This window comes from Balaenoptera musculus, chromosome 7, assembly GCF_009873245.2.
Source record: "Balaenoptera musculus isolate JJ_BM4_2016_0621 chromosome 7, mBalMus1.pri.v3, whole genome shotgun sequence".
In the NCBI taxonomy this organism is placed as follows: Eukaryota; Metazoa; Chordata; class Mammalia; order Artiodactyla; family Balaenopteridae; genus Balaenoptera; species Balaenoptera musculus.
The window spans coordinates 40,374,990-40,394,915 of record NC_045791.1 but is presented as its reverse complement, the minus strand read 5'-3'; the positions used below and the strand labels follow the sequence as shown (position 1 = coordinate 40,394,915).

General features: G+C 40.0%; 1 protein-coding gene across 5 annotated transcripts in view; it reads left to right on the top strand.

Moving 5' to 3' along the window:
- Positions 1-19,926, top strand: part of ACVR1 (activin A receptor type 1) — a 125,274-nt gene that overhangs the window by 8,448 nt on the left and 96,900 nt on the right. The window contains exon 2 of one of the 5 annotated variants that reach the window (XM_036858194.1): positions 17,903-17,989. The exons of 3 other annotated variants lie outside the window; for them this stretch is intronic. The gene's annotated coding sequence lies outside the window, so the exon portion shown is untranslated. Of the gene's footprint in view, positions 1-10,205; positions 10,225-17,902; positions 17,990-19,926 lie in introns of those variants that run through there. One more of the 5 variants, XM_036858195.1, reaches the window with a different exon arrangement.

The following is a 19,926-nucleotide window of genomic DNA, read 5'->3' as shown; positions in this document are numbered from 1 at the left end:
TATGAAGGGCAGAACTCTGAGTATCTTGGTCACAAGATACAGAGGGATAAGGATCAACCAACACCTTTGAGGAAGTAGCTGTTTGGCTGGCCTTGGAAAGAGGTTCCATTTTGATGTTATCATTTGGAGAGGTATCTATATGTGTGTAGGCTGTGGAATAGGCAACATTCCAAAACCAGGGAATGGGGCAAGTAAATACAAGGTAGTTGGCTTTTGTTTGAGTCAAGTTGTAAAAAATAGAGTTGTACATATATTTTTTAAAATAAATTTATTTATTTATTTATTTTATTTTTGGCTGCGTTGTTGAGCACAGGCTTTCTCTAGTTGCGGTGAGCGGGGGGCTACTCTTCATTGCAGTGCGTGGGCTTCTCATTGCGGTGGCTTCTCTTGTTGCGGAGCACGGGCTCTAGGTGCGCGGGCTTCAGGAGTTGTGGCACGCAGGCTCAGTAGTTGTGGCTCCTGCTTTAGAGCACAGGCTCAGTAGTTGTGGCACACGGGCTTAGTTGCTCTGCGGCATGTGGGATCTTCCCGGACTGAGGCTTGAACCTGTGTCCCCTGCGTTAGCAGGCGGACTCCTAACCACTGTGCCAGTAGGGAAGTCCCAGAGTTGTATATATTTTTAATCACTAGAATCAGACTCAGTGCCTTGAGGTGTAGCTTCTTGGAGAGGCATTAAGACCTGAGACATCTCAAAGGAACAGCAGACTCATGTCTCTGGGTTTGTACTAATTTCCAGGCCAAAGTGTCCTGAGTAGAATGGCCAGTGCTGTTTAAATGGTTATATTGCATACCCTCTCCCACTTTTTTATAATTTTTTTTTTTTTTTTTTGCCAAGCATATATGGTAATTCCTGGAAGTTAAAAAAGTTAAAAGCTCTTTGTGATGTGATTGGAGTACCTTAAGGTAAGAGCACTTTAGAAGAAAACTTAGAAAGGGAGATTCAGAGCCAAATTATGGTTTACTTTGAATGCCAGACTAGAGATTTTAGACTTGATTTTTAAAGAGCAGCAATAAGATAATAATACCTGTGAAGGAGGACCTGATCAGGCCCCTTACTTGCATTCTCTCATTTAAGGCTCATACAACTCTGTGAGACACTTCATCTTATTATCCCCATTCTACAGAAGGAGAGACTGAGACTCAGAGGGGTGATGGAGGATGTCTAAGGTCCCACGTCTGAGCTTTAACCCAGGCTATACATCCCCAAGTCACCATGCTTTATAGCAGAGGTTGAAAACTGATGGCCCCTGGGCTGAATACACCTCAGAGTTGTGTCCTGTTTGATACTGCATTCAAAACATTTTTTTAAATGGTTGCCAACATTTAAATATGGGGAAATTTCCCACAAAATGTCCAAATTTCCACCTACTCCTGTAAAATTGAAAGCTCTGGCAGCAGCAGGCCCATATTCCTGCAGGAAACCTGTGATTGTGATTGTGTCTGTCTGCGGGGACGTGTGTGCTGTCTTTACCACAGTCCTGGCTCATCCTGTTTTCCCCCGGATACTGAGGCCCAGCATCAGTTGCTATTTATTCTTTATTTCTTTGGACCCCTAGCCTGCCTCACTACTGTGTGCTAACTGCATTGTCGCTATAGGCATATGAGTGTGAAACCCCTGTTATATAGCCTTCGTTGGCGATTGATGGTTAGTTTAGTGGTGAAGGTAGATGGCCAGCACCTAGGAGGAAATGAAAGTAGGTAGAATTAGGGTTTTGGGCTGGAGAAGCTGTAGAGTGAATATATCATTTTTTGTGAAGAGAGGGAGGGATGGGTGGTGGACAAACGTATCTGACTTTTGGAACCTGGATGACTAGGAGAATGGTGTTGATCTTAAAAGAAAGCAGAAGGTTGGTAAGAGGAGCTGGTTTGAGATAGGGCATGGTACTAGCCTTGAGGTTCTGGTGGGACACAGACCTAGAAGAGGGCCTACTTGAGTCTAGTGAGGAGTTGACTGGAACCCTGTCAAATATGATCCTGGAACCCTGGAGATAAGGGCTTGGAGCTGTGGAAGAGGATGGAAATGCCTTTTGGAAATGGGAAGAAGTGGGCTAAGGTCTGAATGATAAAATGAACCAGCTACAAACAGTTCAAAGTCTCTTATTGACTTTTTTGGGTCAAGTGCCCTGTCTTGCAAATAAACCAAATGTTTATCCTAACAAAGGAGTACAATAACAATCTTCAGCTTTTAAACATGGGAACTGATGAACATCTGCTCATAGAATCAAAGGCATATATGCTTTTTGATGAGTGACACCTGTAACTTATGTTTATGCCTATTTTGCTAAGCCTTACTTAGGTGAAAAGGATTCAAGCAATGACTTTTTTTCTTTTTTCTTTTTTGGTACACAGGTGATAGAAAATGTTGCTGTAGTCCTGAGATGGGGGGAAAATGTCAGAGAATGGTTCAGTTTGGAATGGAATGTCCTTTTCAAATTCAGATGAGGTTTTTTTTTTTTTTTTTTTTCCTTCTCTTGGCTTATTTGTTTAGGATTCCCTCCAACTCATTGTTACTTAATCAGTTTAGGTCCACCTCAGCTACTCTCCTTCTCCCCTGGTTCCCTTTTAATCCCTAAGGGTCTTATTGTTTTAGGACAGTCTAAGCACAGGTGGAGTGAATCTTTTTCAGATGTGGGTATTGAACATGGAAATCTTCCAGGAGGGCATTTCTTTTGTTCTCATAAAGACTTTTGTCTTGGACATTTCAGTCTCCTTTTTGGGCCATCCTACTCTTAAAAAATTTTTTTTTCAAATTGGTGTTTTTATTTCTAATACACACATAGCTTTATTTCATTACATATATATGTTAATATGGGTTCTTATAAGTTTTTTCTTAAAAATCATATATTTTTAAGATCAAAATCAAAAATCATTCATTAAAATATTTTCTGTTCTAGAAACGAAATTTATGTTATGTTACATGTGCTCAAGGCAAGACTTGAAGTATAGGAAGGGTATACAGTGAAAGGTAACTTTTGTCCTCCAGCCTTCTACTTTACCTTCCTGGAGAAAAACAGTGATTAAAACTAATTGTGTATCCTTCCAGTGATACCTTTTACATTTACAAACACATACTAATGTGTTTTTCCTATACATTGTATCATAATGTGCACATTTCAATTCTACACCTGACTTTTTAAATTTAATTTATTTTGGAAATGTTTGCTATCACTACCACGGAGTTTCCTCATTCTTTTGAAAGGTATTTCATTGTGTGGATGTATCATAATGTATTCAGCCAGTCTTTCACTTGTTATTTTAGGTAACATTATGTGTTACAATGTTGCAGTGACTAGCTTTACATTTACTACTATATCTACATATTGATTTAGATATAGATGTATATGTAGATCCGTCTGTCTTTCTGTCTATCTCCTGTATATCTGGGGGTAAATATCTAGGATTGGAATTGCTGAATTAAAGGGTATTTACATTTGAAATTACGGTATAGGTTGTATCATGAATTGGATATTGGGTTGTGTCAGTGAAGCAAAATGGCATGGTGGAAATGAGAAAGTAACCCATAAGACTCGAGCACTAGTCTGTCCTCTGGTGTAAACCAATTTTGTGGCCCAAGAAAGTCACTTTATCAACCTTCTTCTTTGTAGTACTTTTCTTTCCTCATCTGTGAAGAAGGGCATAGACTCAGCTGTTTCTAAAGTTTGATAATTTGTTGATTTTCTCAGTCTTCCTCCGTTTTGGTCCTTCCAGTAAATGGAGCTTGATGATTTTTTTTTTCCCTGTGTAAGTTTGAGTCTATGAAGAACCCTAGGCTTTGGGAGCCTTGCTAACCACAGCTTTACTTTGATTGTTTTAAAGCACTGGGTCTGGTTTGTGCTTTATGTTAAAAGCAGAGCTTATATGGTTGGTTGTCTCTCTCTCTTTTTTTTTTTCTTTTTTTAAAATACGGTGAGTGGTAAGTAGGCATTAGTGACCAAGAAACCCATATAGTCAGCTTTCTATTATTGAGCAAGAATAGAGGCAATGGATTTTTAGACTTAGGGAAAAATATTTTATTTTTGTAATAGCTTTTTTAAAAAAGCAATAAGCCTATGATAGACAGTCTTTAAGAAACAGCGAAATTTTATTTATGACTTTGGAACAGACCAGAGCAGACTACTTTAGCTCTTTCAAAGTATTTTATAATATGAAGAAGGGAAAATAGGGGATTATTTAATATTTTGAGGTATTTAACTGGTATAGATTAATAAGATGATTGGATTTCCTGGTGGGTACCAAATTAGATGTATTTAAAAATTCAAAACCAAGTAAATAAAATGTAATATAAAATTCATGTTTATTCCCTGTACTGCATTTTTTCTTTAGAATTGGTTCCTCTAAAATTAAGCAACATGCTTGGATTTTTTCATTTGAAAGACTTGGAAATTTTGGGCTGCTAATATAAATGTAATTTTTCTGGAAAAGATTTTGAGCCCTTGGTTACTCATCAAAAAACAAACAAATAAATCCCTAAAGCTCTTTAAGTATACAAATTTATTCAAGTCTCTGTAGAGTAGCGAAAAAGAAAAAAATGGAAATGACTTAAATGTTCTACAATAACCTGTAAAGGTTAGGTATGTATACACAAAGACTGTGTGTGTGTGTGTGTGTGTGTGTGTGTGTGTGTGTGTGTATGTATGTATGTATACTGTTAGTATATCTGTGGGGTAAATATTGAGAATAGGGACTATGTCTGTCTATTACTCCCTGTGTGTGTATCCTGTCCCTAGTTTACTGCCTTATCCATTGTAGGCACAAAGAAAATTTTGGAATGAATAGAATGACCATGGAGGTTATATAAAACAACATTAAGTAGAAAAAGCAGGACACTAAAACAGTATAATTCCATATACATAAATTATGTACAATTCCATAAACATAAACCATAGTACAATTCAGGTTTGTAGTTACATACTATATGGATATAGAGAAAAAAAGACCAGTAGGAAATAAACTGGAATGTTAATAGTTATTATTTCTGGGCTGTGCGGGTCATGCATAATTTTGAAGAGAAAATCTTTAAATACAAAGAGGTGAAGTAAATATTGGAAGATTTTTGTCACCTTGATAATATATTTTACCCTTTCAGCATTAAAGGTGGTCACCTTACCTAAAATGATGTATTACAATACTGTGGCCTTTTCTCCTCTTGAGTAAAATGTACTCTATCTCAGTAGTGTGACAGGTTTTATATCTACTTTAGAATTAAATTATGTTCTGAGAGTTGGACTTTTAAGAAACTGGTTTTAATTTCACATCAGTTGAAGTTAAAGGGCAGTGAAAGTATATTAGATCTGGTACAAGTGTCTAATTATAATTATTGACACATTTTCAAATGCTCTCTTAAGTGTGATACATTGCCCGTGATTTTGACAGCTGTGACTACGTTAAACCTGCTCGAGTACTCTTTTCACAAAGGTTTGTTTAAACTTAGAATTGTCAGAAGGATTCTCTGTAAAGTAGATGAACACAGATTTAGAGGTCAATGGTGTTTCATTTTCCACTGTGCCTGGTGATTTTAGTCTGTTAAATGTTAATCAGAAGATTATCTGGGTTTCGTTTTCACTTTGAGAAAATTGGGAATTTTATTGTTTTGTATCCTATAAAAAATAGGCGATGATAGTCCTTTGTGGTTTGACTCTGTGCAATGATAGCATAAATTCTGCTTGTTTCTCTTGCTGAAGATCCTCAACCACAAAACTCCAAGCTGAAAATTGGATTCTGTATAATAACCTCATTTTCTAAAAGTCTTCCCTAGACCAAGTTCATGCATTTCTTTTGTGTAGCCACTCCTTCCTTCTGTATAGATTTGTTGACTAGCTACCGTGTACCAGGCACTGGGAATATAAAGACAGAAAGGCTGTCAAGAGAGCTCAGTTTGGGAGAGACAGAAAAATAGTCAAGCTACACCAGAGTGAAGCACCAGAATGGAGCTGTAAACATAAAGTTGGAATGTGCAGTTCTGTTTGAGAGGGCAGCAAGGTCATCTTCTCAGGGTAATGATGTTCTCAAGCATCTTGAGGGATGAGTAGGAAGGCATCAGGTGGGAAAAGGGCCTTCGAGGCACAGAGGCTTGTAGGAAAGATAGCATCCTTTAGAACTGAGTGTGACCAGAGCCATGCTACTTAAATGTGGTCCTTGGATCAGCAGTAATGGCATCATTTGGGAGTTAGCATCACTAGAAATGCAGAGTCTCAGGCCCACCCCAGTACTACTGAATCAGAATCAGCATTGCAGCACTATCTCCAGGTGATTTGAATGCTTCTAAAAATTTGAAAAACATTAGAACACAGGAAGGGAAAAGATGGGAGAGCTGGGAAAGTAGACCACTGCCAAAGAGTTTGACCTTTTTATTTTTTATTTTTTTAAAGCATGAGCTTGATAATGAGGAAGTGACATTATCAGATTCGCTTTTTCCCAGAATTGCCTGGAAGTAAAAGTGAGGCAACATTTAACAGAAAGTCTCTTGAAACCTCAATCATATAGTGCTCCACAAAAAAGGTCCTCATATGAGCTTGAGAAATGCAGGATATGTCCTTTTCTCAGACACTGTAAATGACCAGAGTTCAGTGGAAGTTCCGAGAAGCTGGCGTTGAGGAAAACCATTAATTGAATCATCTATCCTGGGATATCCCTGGGGTCTTTCAAGTTTATTCCACAGTGGAACCCTTTATAGCCACACAGCTGTTCACACCCCAGGGAGAGTGGATGGTATTTTGCTGAACATGTTTTGGGAAATGCTAGCACTCATTCCCAAACTTCAGGCGCTGCTTCATCTGAGTAGTGTGACCAACTATCCTACTTTGCCTGGGACAGAGAGCTATCCCAGGATTTTCAGTGCTAGAACCCTGGGCAAACAAGGGTGCCCTTGGGCACCCTTCCTATTTGTTCACCATACCTTTGACTAATTACTTCATTTTTCTTTAAATGGGCACAGCCTTTTTCCGTAAATACCTGTTTCAGGCTCATTCTAATGGAGTCATTCCCAAATTCGTCTGCACATTGGAAGCATGTGGGAATTTCCAAACCTGATGCCCATCCCCCTGCCCAGGGCTGTGATTTAATTGGCCTGGGATGTATTTTTAAAGGTCCCCAGGTTATTCCAATGTGCATGAAAGTCTGTTCAAAGCAACTATACTTGTGGAAATGTGGTCTCGACGTGCACCTTAAGAATTTATTTTAATATGTAATAGGAAAAACATTAACCATTGGAAAGAAAAAAAAATTAAGAACCATGGAGCATCATGTTGGGGGACCACCAGTAGAACATGTCCCACACTTCGGGGACACTCATGTGGAGACAGGGGAACAGCAGTCTGGTCAAGAAACAGTGACAAAAGTGGCTGGAGAGGACAGTAGAGATTTCAGGGCTGTTGAGGGAGTTGAGCTGACTGATCTGCTCTTTGTGGTGAGGTAGAAGGAGGAGAATCTCAGGTTGCAGCGGGGGTGGGCGGCGATCACGGAACAGAATAGGGAGGCGAAGGGAATGCTATAAGGGGACAGGCTCAATTTGATAAGTCCTGCTTGAGCGGCTCTGGGACGTCCAGGGGGAGCTGTCAGAAGAAAAGTGGTAATAGCTCAGGAGAAAGGGCTGGGCTGGAGACCATTGAGAGCTTCTCCAGGTCCGGGCATGAAGTTCAAGGTGGGGATCAACCTGCCTGGGGAGAAGGGCTGAGAGGGTGATCTGCCCCAGGGTCCACGGGGTGAGTGCAGGGAGAAGGGCCGAGTCTGGGAATTGGGGGAGCTGGAGGGACGTCAAGGGGAGTGTCTTCTTCATCCACCTGGAGGAAGGGGAGGCTCTCCCAGGTGGTCTTGTGACCCAAACAGATAAGCGTTCTCCAGGGCAGTTTGTTTTGGTAATTTAGGGTGGCATTAGTCCTGTTTGTGTAAGTTTAGCATGAGGGAGGAAATGAGATTAGAGTGGGTTGAGAGGGAGGAGACTTGCTAGAGCAAATGACTCTAGAAGTTCTAACTGCAGAAAAAGCCTGGCATAGTATGGGGCCTTAGGGAATAAGTCTGGGTTTGTTTGGGGAGTAGTCATCTTTGTGGTTACTCATGGACGTTATTTCAACAAGGAGTAACGATTACAAGGAATATTCAGATATTCACAGAAAAATTGCCAGAACTCTCTGGAGCCCCATGAAACTGCTTTACTTTCAAGTCATAGCCATAAACCTTTTCTCCCCTCCTTCTCTTATTATTCCCTGGACACAACAATATCAAGTTCTGAACTTATATGTTTATAAATATTATTAACTTTTTTTTATGGTGATGATAAGGCAGCACATGATTAAGTATTCAACCTTTGTTCCTATGTAGCTCACATTTGTGGAGGGCTTTGCAGTTTACCAAAACACCACCACATCTTATGTGAGCCTCTAAATAACCTTTGCACAGAAGGCAGGGCCAAGATTAGTATTCTTCCATTTTACAGGAAAAGAAAAAGAAAACCCTGAAGTTTACATGTACTGAAGAGGACTTGCCCAAGATTACAGACTTTGTGGTGGATCAGTCAGTGATGGAGGCAGTATGGGATCCTGGTCTCCTGGTGCAATATTTCTTCCATTATATTTGGAGAGGGATGGGAGTGGAGAGTGTGTCTTTTTTTTTTTTTTTTTTTTTCCAATTAGTTTGTAAATTCCTTGAGGACAGAGACCTTATGTTCACTGTTGAGTTGTTTACTGACTCTTCCACTCACTGCTATATGTAGGCACCTTGGGAGGTGGTGGTGGACATGAGCGCCCCTTGGTCCAAGCGTCCACTCTCAAGGGCCTTCACATTGGTCTTGACATTACTTTTGAATGATAGAGCCCCAGAAATATACCAACAGGATTGAAAGGAGGCATCCTGGATCATACAACTTTGGACTTGTGTCTCATTACTGGACCGTGTAATTATCTTGAGACCAACCCAGTAATATTGCCTGGCATGTTTTGTAAATATTTAAAACATACACAGTTTTTGTCACTCTGTTTTGACATTTCTTTATATAATACCAGAAGTCATCACAGTGGAAGAGGCCCAAACCTCTCTGGACTTCAGAGGGGCCCTCCTTTATGTATGAGATACTCTGATGAGCTGAGTGGAGGGACGTGGGGATGAATCAACTCCTCTCACAAAGCTCTCAGCTTTGTTGAAAGCTGATCTTGTTTGGTAGCCCTTACAGGGCACACAGTGGGCCCTCAATAAATACTTGTTATTTTGAATCAAGGGAGCTGTTATTTTGTGTTACGCATTCTCTATTGTATCACAATGGACCACTGTCAATTTTTTTTTTTTTAAATGATCTTTTCCATGAGTCATTAAAGATCCGGTGTTAGGATTTGGGGAAGGGGAATGATGAAAGAGAGTAAAGAAATAGAATCAGCAAATTTTAGGACAAGAGAGGAGAGGCTTTGAGTGAGTGGTGAAAGTTGAAAGCAGGAAGGAGTCGCTCAGGGGCAACTGGACGGATGTGGAGGAGGCTCTTTTGAAAGAGCACACCGAGGGGAGATGAGGACGAGACAGGAGTCATTCGAATCTGATGATGTCCTAGAGGGGAAAACTGAAGGCCTTTTCAACCTTAATTGTAGCCACAGGACAAAAGCATATTAGAGCACTGTTTTTTCTACCTCTACTAAGGGCTAGTAGTGGATAATCTCTTTTGTAGCGTCATGTCTAAAAATCTGCTCTTCGGATTACATTAAAGTTTATTATTTTTTAGGGTGTTGTGGGTTGAGGAAGAAGCATAAAAATTTGACTCCCTTTCTTGTATTTACACTACAATTTCAAGCTACTGGTTTATTATGAAGCAAGGAACTTTTTAGTCATTGAGGAGATTTCAGCAGATGAGTTAATGTTTGGTCATCGGAAAATGTATCATTACAGCTTGTTTCTCTTGAGAGGAGAAAAAGGCAAAACGTGAGTCAGATGGAGCATCAAGTCATTTCCCTCCCCTTAATTAAGCCACCCTCCTGCCGAAGGACCATCACCCTGCAAGGGTAATTCAGACAGTAACAACCGCTGGCATTTGTAGTGGACTTTACAGTTTATAAAGCACAGTTTTGCTCTGACTCCTGTATATAAAGTTGGCATTTCTGATGAGGGACGCTCAAGTGAGTTGTTTTTCTAGGGAAGGTGCTTTAATCAATTTATACCTAAAAGTGCCATCTGCAAGTCTGAATGAGATGTTTTATTTGGTGAGGGGTCCACCAGTTGTTCATTGGCATTTATGAAAAACGTTAAAAGGTAGTAAACTAACCCGTGACATTGGGGGAGTGTAAAGTTTGTTTTACAGATAAACACTCTGCTGTGTGTTCTGTGTTTGCCTATTCTATTCATTCTCTTCCTCTCTCTTTGCCCTTGACTCTGTAGTGATTTCTATGTTGTGTTCCATTTTGCTGGTGACTGAAATAATCACCAAAACTTTGTGCAAATTTCTAACTAACTAGAAATATGTCTATGGGAGACGAATGTGAAGTGTTGGGAATAAAAACTGCTTCCATCTTCTTTCATTTTCTTTTTTCAAACTCTTTTATGGTCTATTTGATTCATGTTTTTATCTGTTCATTTTTTTTTTTTTTTGGAATACCGACTGTGTGTTAGGCCTTGTGCTGATGACACAGGGACCAAAGGTGCTATTCCTGGCCTCAGGAGAATTCACAGCTTAGTAAGGGAGACACATGAATCAGCGGTTCAAGTACAGCTTGGCAAGTGCTGTCTATCACAGAGGTGGGCAGAAGATCCAGCAGTGAGTCCAGAGGAGGAACACCTAACCCGCTTTGGGGGGAAGGGTGTAGGGAAGGTTCTGACTCAAGGAGGTTATTAAGTGCACACTTTAAGAATAAGTGCAACTAAGCCCGGCAATGTAGAGGCAGAATATTCTAGTGTAGGGAACATTCAGTCTAAAGGTAGAAGGCAAAAGGAGAGTGTGGTGCATGCTGGGAGTGGCAGGTAGTTTGGTTTAACCATAGCTTAGGGTACATGTGGGAATTGATATGACATAAAGCTGGAGAAGTGGGTGAAGGCTACATCGTGAGGACTCCTTATTCTGTGCTGAACAATTCAGATCCTACTCCCAAACTATGCTAAGTATTAGGGAATTTTAGGTAGGAAAGGATCTGGTTAGATTTGGACTTTGGAGCAATCACTGGTAGCAGTTTTTGAGGATGATCTTGAAAAATGTTATCTATCTATGCTCTGGACTGAATTGCCTGTGTTTCCCCCAAATTCATATGTTGAAGCTCTAACTCCCAATGTGATAGTATTTGAAGATGGGGTCTTTGGGAGATAAGTAGGGTTAGATAAGATTATGAGGGTGGGGCCTTCCTGACGGGATTAGTGCCCTTATAAGAAGGCATACCAGAGAGCTTGCTGTCTCTTTGCCACATGAGGACACAGCAAGAAGGCAACCATCTGCAAGCCAGAAATAGAGTCCTCCTCAGGAACTGAATTGGCCAGCACCTTGATCTTGGACTTCCCAGCCTCCAGAATTGTGAGAAAATATATTTCTGTTGTCTAAACCAGCCAGCATATGGTATTTTGTTATGACATTCTGAGCAGACTAATACAATCTATTTTATGTATTTGGGTAATTGTGAAACTAGGAACAGGAAGGATATTACAATAATTCAAGTAAGTAACAGTCATTTGGCTTAGTCTGTTTTGAAAAATATTTGACTGTGGAACTATTCATGTTAAACTTAAAAAATCTAGTTTTGAGATATTATTGTTAGAACATCACTTCTGTGATAAGTCTTATGGGAGAATTTTCTTAAACATCTCAACATACTACCTTTTATTAAAGTAATCCACTCATGCCTCGAATTTTTTTTTTTAATTGTCTTTTATTTTGCATATTGGTACAGCCCAATTATCAGTACCTAATGCCTCAGGGTTAAGTCTGTTGGACAGTCCTCCCCTGCTTCATCTAATTTTGATACTGTGACATGTAGACTATTTTAAAGGAATCTTGATGTTTGTATGGTTTTAGGAATTCCATGCAAGATTCCATGATCTTCTGTCATTTAGAAGATCATGGAACTACGGCAGACTCTGATATTTGTTGTAAAACTGGTACCAATCTTGGGTGTGTTTGCATAACTATTTAAAAGAGAATAATTTTAAATACTTTTGTTTGTACGTGTGAGGATGTGTCTTAAACATGTTACCCAGCACTTAACTCTGTGCCAGATATTTTCAGGTTGAGTCTAGTCTCCTTTCCCAAGGTCTTGCTCTTTATTTTTTCTCTGCCCTTTTCCCCCAAGCTCCTTCAATTTATCCTCTTTGTTGGCTTTTTCCCTTGAGCTTAGAAATAGGCTTACGTCTTTCCTGTCATTAAACAAAATGTTTTGAACCCTATGACTTTCATAAGCCGTTTCCTGAGGAAGCATTTTAGAAAACTAGTCTACATTCATTGCTGCTGCTCCCTCTTCAGCCCCTGGCTGTCTTCTCCGAAATATAATGTCCTTTCTCTCCCTGTATTCTTCTCAAGTTGCTCCCATTCATTAAATGTTTCTGAAGAGATGTGAGTGTCTCAGGAGTGTTAATCCCTTTCCTCAGTGGCCTCTTCTTAGTGGTAGAGTCACAAGGTTGGGAGGAGTTATTTAATGCAACCATCCAGGGTCTGCAGTGCTCTGCATCGTACCCTCTGAGTGAACCCCCAGGCTTCGCAGAAATTCTGCCAAGTTGAGGGATGCAGTTTGTACTACGAACTCATTCTACCTTTGGACAACGCTGACTATCAGAAGGTTGGGTTTTTTGGTCTATAATAAGTGCAGCGTCTGTTTATCCTTTGGTCATAGTTCTTCTTTTTTCAGCTATAAGGAAGAGAGTACAATACTATATTTACATGATTAGACCTATCATGTTCATCCTGATATTCTTTTATCTGAGCAAAATCTCTCCAGAGCTTTCCGGTGGTCACCGCCATCCTGCCCACCTTTTGCTCATGCTTCTGTTTGGTCAAAAGCCTTTAAAAATCGGTATTTAGAACTGATTGCAGTATTCTTGAGTGCGTTTTCTCTCCTCTAATTTTTTTTTTGACTTCCACGCTTGTACGCATGGAAACTGCTGTATTTCAGAGAACCACATTGTCCTACTTACTGAGTTGACTACCCACAGAAATCTCAAAGTTTCTCATATCATATCTATCTCATATCATAGATGCTGCTGTTTTCCTCACACTCTCCTTGTCTACTTGTGTCCTTGTCTTTTATTTCCTTTACTATATGTAGGACCTTAAATTTACCTTGATTAATTTCTAGTTTGTCAGGTCTCGCCCATAGCACTAGCCTGTTGAATATGTTGGATTCCATTTCTATCACGTTGGGAAGAGATGAGTTCTCCTTCTGCCTCCTTTGAATGCAGTAACTCATGGATACATCTGCTTATCTTTTTGACCATCTTGACCACAGATATTTCATAAGATACTTTGTCAGCTGCCTTGCTAATATCTGTGTTTCCTTGCACTTCTAGTTTGGGAATCTTATTGAAAAAGGAAGTTAGGTTCATCTTGCATGACTTGCTCTTAGTATTGAGATCCCCAGGAATTATCTCTTGCTAAGTGTTTGAAATCCATTCTCAAATTTGCCTGGGACTTTGGTCTATGTCTGTAGACCTTGACATTTTCCCCTCATTTTTATTTTTCCAAAGCATCTGTTGATCACTTAATCCTTTCTGACTTGGTTTTTGCTGACTTCCTTTCCTTTTCCTCCCAGTTGTGGAATTTTCTGAGATAGCTTGTTTCTCTCTTTTTCAATTTCCATCTTCTAAGGTTCTTGATACTTGCATTGCCCGGGAGGCAGCCACTAGCCACAATCTACATAGAGATTTTATTGGCTCTAAGGAAACTACTGACTTCAAGTTGAAAGCCAGAACAGGAAACGCTGACACATGGAGTAGAAGGTTAAGGTTGACTATTCTGGGAATCCTGGGAAGAGCAGAACGGAGAGAAGAGGTCATGATTTAACCAGTCGGACTTGTGTGTTGCTATTGCCAGGTTACACTTGTATAGTGTGTTCGTGGCCCGACAACTGCAAACAATGAGTCATTTTGCGAATAAACATTAATAAATTTATGTGTAGAGTATTTTTAAAATAAAATCCTATGTGTAGTGTGCCAAGAGATAATAAGTTTTGGAAGCAAAATAAGTCCTTAAATTGGCTATTTTGACATATGATTCTGCATAGTGCTGTTAACCTTGCTAGGTTATTCAAATACTATACAATAATGTTTGCTGTCATTATCCAGTGTCTGAATGTTTTCTGTATGCTTCAGTTTTTGTAAATACTACTAAGCATTCTTAGTTAAACAATTTTAAAAAGATACTCACGATAGTAAAGAGTGAAGAATGTTGGTAATATTTTTAAAATGATTTGTGATTTCAAGAATTCTCAGGAATTTTATTTTCTCGTTCCCACATCCCAAAGATTGATATCTGCAGGGAATTTGGAAACGATAGTCCATAGTGCTTATCCCAGGAGGTATTTGTATCTGATCTATTATATGATAGGTACAGAAATTGGGTTTATGTGTTCAGAAACTGTTAGGGCACTTTGACATTGCCATGATTTAACATGTGATCAGTGGACCCAACTCACTGGACAGGGTGTTTTACAGAATTATTCTTTGATTATGGGTGGGAAATTTAGTTGGATAATCACTGGTCTAGGTGAGAGACAGTGATGGCTTGGACCAGGCTGGGAGTTATGAGAAGAAGTTGGTTGGAATCAGGATATATTTTGAAGACAGAGCCCATGGGTTTTGCTACTGAATTAGATGTCAGATTATTCTAGATGATCTTCACTTCTCAAGTACTTCATTTGTAAAATGGGGACAATTAGGAGATCTACACTTAAGATTATATCTATGTCAAGCATTTCTCTGAGCTTGCTGGAGAAACTGCTGCTAATATAACTTCCTAATCCAGTCATATAATTCCCTTGACCTTCAGCCCATCAGCTGCTCACCAAGGCATATAGAAGAAATTTTAAACTGTTTAGATTGACTTTAAGATATGTGGCATCTTCCTTCAGACTCTTTTCCATGGTTATCTTCGACCACGTCCTCTTATACCCTTGACTGTACTGTTCCAGTCAATCTATTGCTGCACGGTAAACCGCCTCAAATGTAGTGGCATAAAACAAAACCCATTTTACTCTACTCACAGTTTTGCAAAGCAGGGATTTGGAAAGTGCACAGCAAGGACAGCTTGTCTCTGTTCCACAATGTCTGGGGCCTCAGCTGGGAATGCTTGAAGGTTGGGGGCTGGAATCGTCTGGAGGCTCATTCAGTCACATGTCTGGCTTGTGATGCTGGCTGTCAGCTAAAACACCTACATGTGGTCTCTCTACATGGGCTATTCTGAGCTTCCTTAGAGCATGGCGGCTGAGTTCCAAGAGCAAGTGTTGCAAGAGACAGGAAATGGAAGCTGCTAGTTTCTTAAGGCTTGGTCCTGGAGATGGGTACGGTGCCACTTCTACTGCAGTCTGTTGGTCAAGCGGTCACAGAGCCCAGGTTCAAGGGTGGGGGTGAGGAGCACACAGATCCCACCTCTTTTCTTTTTAAACGGAAGTACAGTTGATTTACAATGTTGTGTCAGTTTCAGATGTACAGCAGAGTGATTCAGTATATATATATGTGTGTGTGTGTGTGTGTGTGTGTGTGTGTGTGTATTCTTTTTCAGATTCTTTTCCATTATAGGTTATTACTAGATATTGAATATAGTTCCCTGTGCTATACAGTAGGTCCTTGTTGTTTCTCTATTTTATATATAGTAGTATGTATCTGTTAATCCCAAACTTCTCATTTATCATTCCCCTACTTTCCCCTTTGGTAGCCATAAGTTTGTTTTCTATGTCTGTGAGTCTGTTTCTGTTTTGTAAGTAAGTTGATTTGTATCATTTTTTTAGATTCCACATTTAAGTGATATGATATTTGTCTTTCTCTTACTTCACTTCGTATGATAATCTCTAGGTCCATCCATGTTGCTGCAAATGGCATTATTTCATTCTTTTTTAGGGCTGAGTAATATTCCATTGTGCGTGCGTGCATGTGTGTGTGTGTGCCACATCTTCTTTATCCATTCATTCATCTGGCAGTGGACACTTAAGTTTCTTCCATGTCTTGGCTATTGTAAATAATGCTGCTATGAACATTGGGGTGCATGTATCTTACCGAATTAGAGTTTTCATCTTTTCTGGATATATGCCCAGGAGTAGGATTGCTGGATCATATGGTAGTTCTATTTTTAGTTTTTTAAGGAACCTCCACACTGAACTCCACAGTGGCTGCACCAGTTTGCATTCCCACCAAAAGTGTAGGAGGGTTCCCTTTTCTCCACACCCTCTCCGGCATTTATTATTTGTAGACTTTTTGATGATGGCCATTCTGACCAGTGTGAGGTGATACCTCATTGTAGTTTTGATTTGCATTTCTCTAATGACTAGCATAGATTCCACCTCTTGATGGCAAGAGAGCCAAAGAATTTGGGGGCCGTGTTTTGAATCTGCCACAGCCAACTATTTATTTGCCAGCTTCCTCTGTACATTTTTGTGTCTAAATGCCTCTGTGTGTCAACTGCTTTCCCCCTCTACTCTCTACCCCCTCCCCAGTTCAAATGCCATTTCTTTCTCCGTACAGCCTTTGTCATATTTCATCTTCTGGCTAAAAGCAGTTTCTCCTTCCTCAGTGTTCCCACAACATTACTGTTTGTAATTGTTCTGTATTTTTCACTTTTTTTTCTTTATTGGTAGATTATAAACTCTTTGAAGGTAAGGATTATATCTTGTTTACCTTTCCATATCTCATAACATATAGGTTCCTTGAATTGAAGATTCAATATTGAATTGTCTCAAAATTGGTAGGCTGATGGCTGGGACTTGGCAGTGGTTAAGAAGAAAATTTTAATGAGAATATTAAAAACTTTCCTTTTAATACAGATTGTTTCCTTTTTTTTTTTTTTTTTTTTTTTTTAAAGCTGACCTCCCTTTTCTTTACCTGGATCAACCCTATTTATTTATTTATATTTGGCCACACCACGCAGCTTGTGGGATCTCAGTTCCTCGACTAGGGATTGAACCTGGGCCACAGCAGTGGAAGTGCTGAATCCTAACCACTGGACCACCAGGGAACTCCCAGGTTGTTTCCTTTTAATACAAATTGTTTCAAAGCTTTTTTTTTTTAAATTGGCTCTCTGTTGTAAAGTAAAACTTTTGAACTTTTCTCCCCTGTAGCCATAAAATTAGAGGAGAGTTGCCTTTTGAAGTTGTCATCTTCCTGTACAGTTGAACCCCTGCTACCTGGGCCTTATTGATTTTGCAAACTGGGTTGCCGTCTATTACTGGATCAATTTAATGAGTCAGACTCAGCGTTAGAAATAAAAGTTTTAAATAAAAACTCATGTGTTGCAATGGTAAGAAGTACTTCATGAAATTTTTATTTCAATTTTATATATGTATGCATGCAGTGAGTTGAAATGTAACATTTTTTTACTACAGTTGGGGGTCAAAATTTTTTGGAAGGCACTCCTATGTAAATTCTTTCTAAATGCTTGGTATTTCTAGTTCATTTCTTTTGTTTCTATATTTTTAGCTTATTCCTTTTGATGTCCTTTCTAAGGGCTAATCTGTAGGTCCCTTCTGGGGACCATATATACACTTTCTTTTATGCTCAACTTTTTCTTCACCCATCCAGCCTCTTTTTAAAATAAACCTCAGTGGCTCTGTGTGAAAAATGTTGCTTTCCCTCTTCTTATTTGGAGACTTTAAGCTTACTCTCCTGCCCTCAAGAGGAGAAGAGGTGGAATCAGCTTTTTTTTTTTTTTTCTCTTTTATGTTTTTATTGAGGTATAGCACACATACAGTAAAATACACAAATCTAAACCTACAACTCAATGCATTTTTTCATCTGTATTCATCCATATTAGCATCACACGGATGAAGATAGAAAGCATTTTCATTGCCCCAGAAGGAACCAGCTTATTCTTAAATTCCTTCTGGAACAAGATGGATGGGTAAGTAAATTACTAGGTTCTCTCCACCTCCCTTGTAGGGCATATACTGGTAATAATGTTGAGCTTTGAAGTACACAGAAGTCTAAAGAAACTCAGGAAGTGTTAAAACAGAGGATGCTGAACGTGAACTTTGGAAGAATAAAATGGGACCAGCTTAGGTGAGCCGGGGAGAGAAGCAAGAAAGGGGAAGAGTTCAGGGGAAGAAAGGTTTATCTGAATTTCATAGGAGGGAACATAAAGCTTCGTTTGCTATTGCCACTGTGACAAGGCATGATACACTTTTAATATCCTGAAACAACGTAAATTTATCCTCATAGTTCTGGAGGCACTGAGAGGAGAATCTGTTTCCTTTGGCTTGTAGCTCCTTCCTGCAAATTCAAAGCACATGCCTTCAGTCTGTTTCCCTTGTCTCACATTGTCTTCTTTCTGCAGTAAACCTCCCTTTGCCTTCTTCTTAAAAGGACCCTTGTGATTACATCCTACCCCCCCCCCCCCCCCCCCCCCCGCCCCGATAATCCAGGATAATCTCCCCATCTCAAGAGCTTTAATTTAATCACATCTGCGGAAGTTCCTTTGTCATATAAGGCAGCACTCAGATTCTGAGGATTAGAACGTGGATACTTGGTTTCTGTTCTTCAGGAATCTTTCTTCGCAAAAGGAAAGTCTGCCGGATATTTGTTTCTAGTTCAGCCTGCTTTTTAATATTAGATTAATTTTCCTAAAACACCACATTGTACATTTTATTCCCTTGCTCAGACGTCTTTGGTGACTCCGCTATGAGCTAATAAAATTAATATGACCTAGATAGGCATTCAAGTTCCTATTTCATCCAAGTACATTTCAGGCTCCCCTCTCTCTCTCTCTCTCTCTCTCACATTGTTCCTCCACCCCCAGCTTGTCTCTCCTTCCTTGTACGGTCTCTCCCTCCTGCCTGCCTGCCCGGAGTCCCTTGCCCCTGCCCTTTAAGGCCTTCCCAGCAGCATTCCCCTCACCATCTGTGTTATATTCCTAGGGCTTCCATAACAGATCACCACAAACATGGTGGCTTAAACCGACAGAAATGTATTCTTTCACGGTTGTGAGGACCAGAGTCCGCAGTCCAGATGTCGGGCCTGGCCAGGCCCTCTGGGAGCGCTCTGGGGGAGGGCCCTGCCTTACCTCTTCCAGAGTCTGCTGGTTGCAGGCATTTCCGGGCTTGTGCCTGTATGACTGAGTCTCTGCCTCCGTCTTCACATGGTCTTTCCCTCTTCTTTCTGTGATTCCTTTGTGTGTCTCCTATAGGGACACTTGTCATTGTACTTAGGGGCCACCGGGATAATCTAGGACAGCGTCATCTCGAGATCCTTAATTTAGTTATATCTGCAAAGATCCTTTTTCCAAATAAAGTCACATTCACAGGTTCTAGGAGGTAGGATGTGGAAGTAGCTCTTGTGGGTGGGGAGGGAGCGCCATTCAACCCACTACAGCACCTCAGTCATCAGTCATGGTTTCTTTCTTTGCCCTCTTGACATCACTGTCATAATTACATAATTTGGAACCCCTCATCTCTGTTCTCTTATTTTGCATGGCCAGACTCTAAGCGCTTGAGGGCAAGAAGGCTCTTTTGCTATGCAGCCCTTAGGTACTGGCAGGGTGCTTAAGAACCTGATATAAAGATTTTTTTTTTTTTTTAAATAAACAGTGGCATGTAAAAATTTTGGCATAGTGATTATCAGGATGCTGTTTTGAAAGTGTTCTTTCTCACATCAAGTTTTTTCTTAATTTCTGGTACTCTTTTTGGGGGAGCTTTTTATTCCTCAGGAACCTTAAGTGAGTAGCTGGGAGAGAGCAGAGCTGATAGTGGAATTGCAGAGCTGAAACAGAACAGAGAAATGCAAGGGCAAACCTAGTGGGGGACAGTGGCTTTGGAGGTCGGCCAGGGAAAGCTTTGAGGCTGA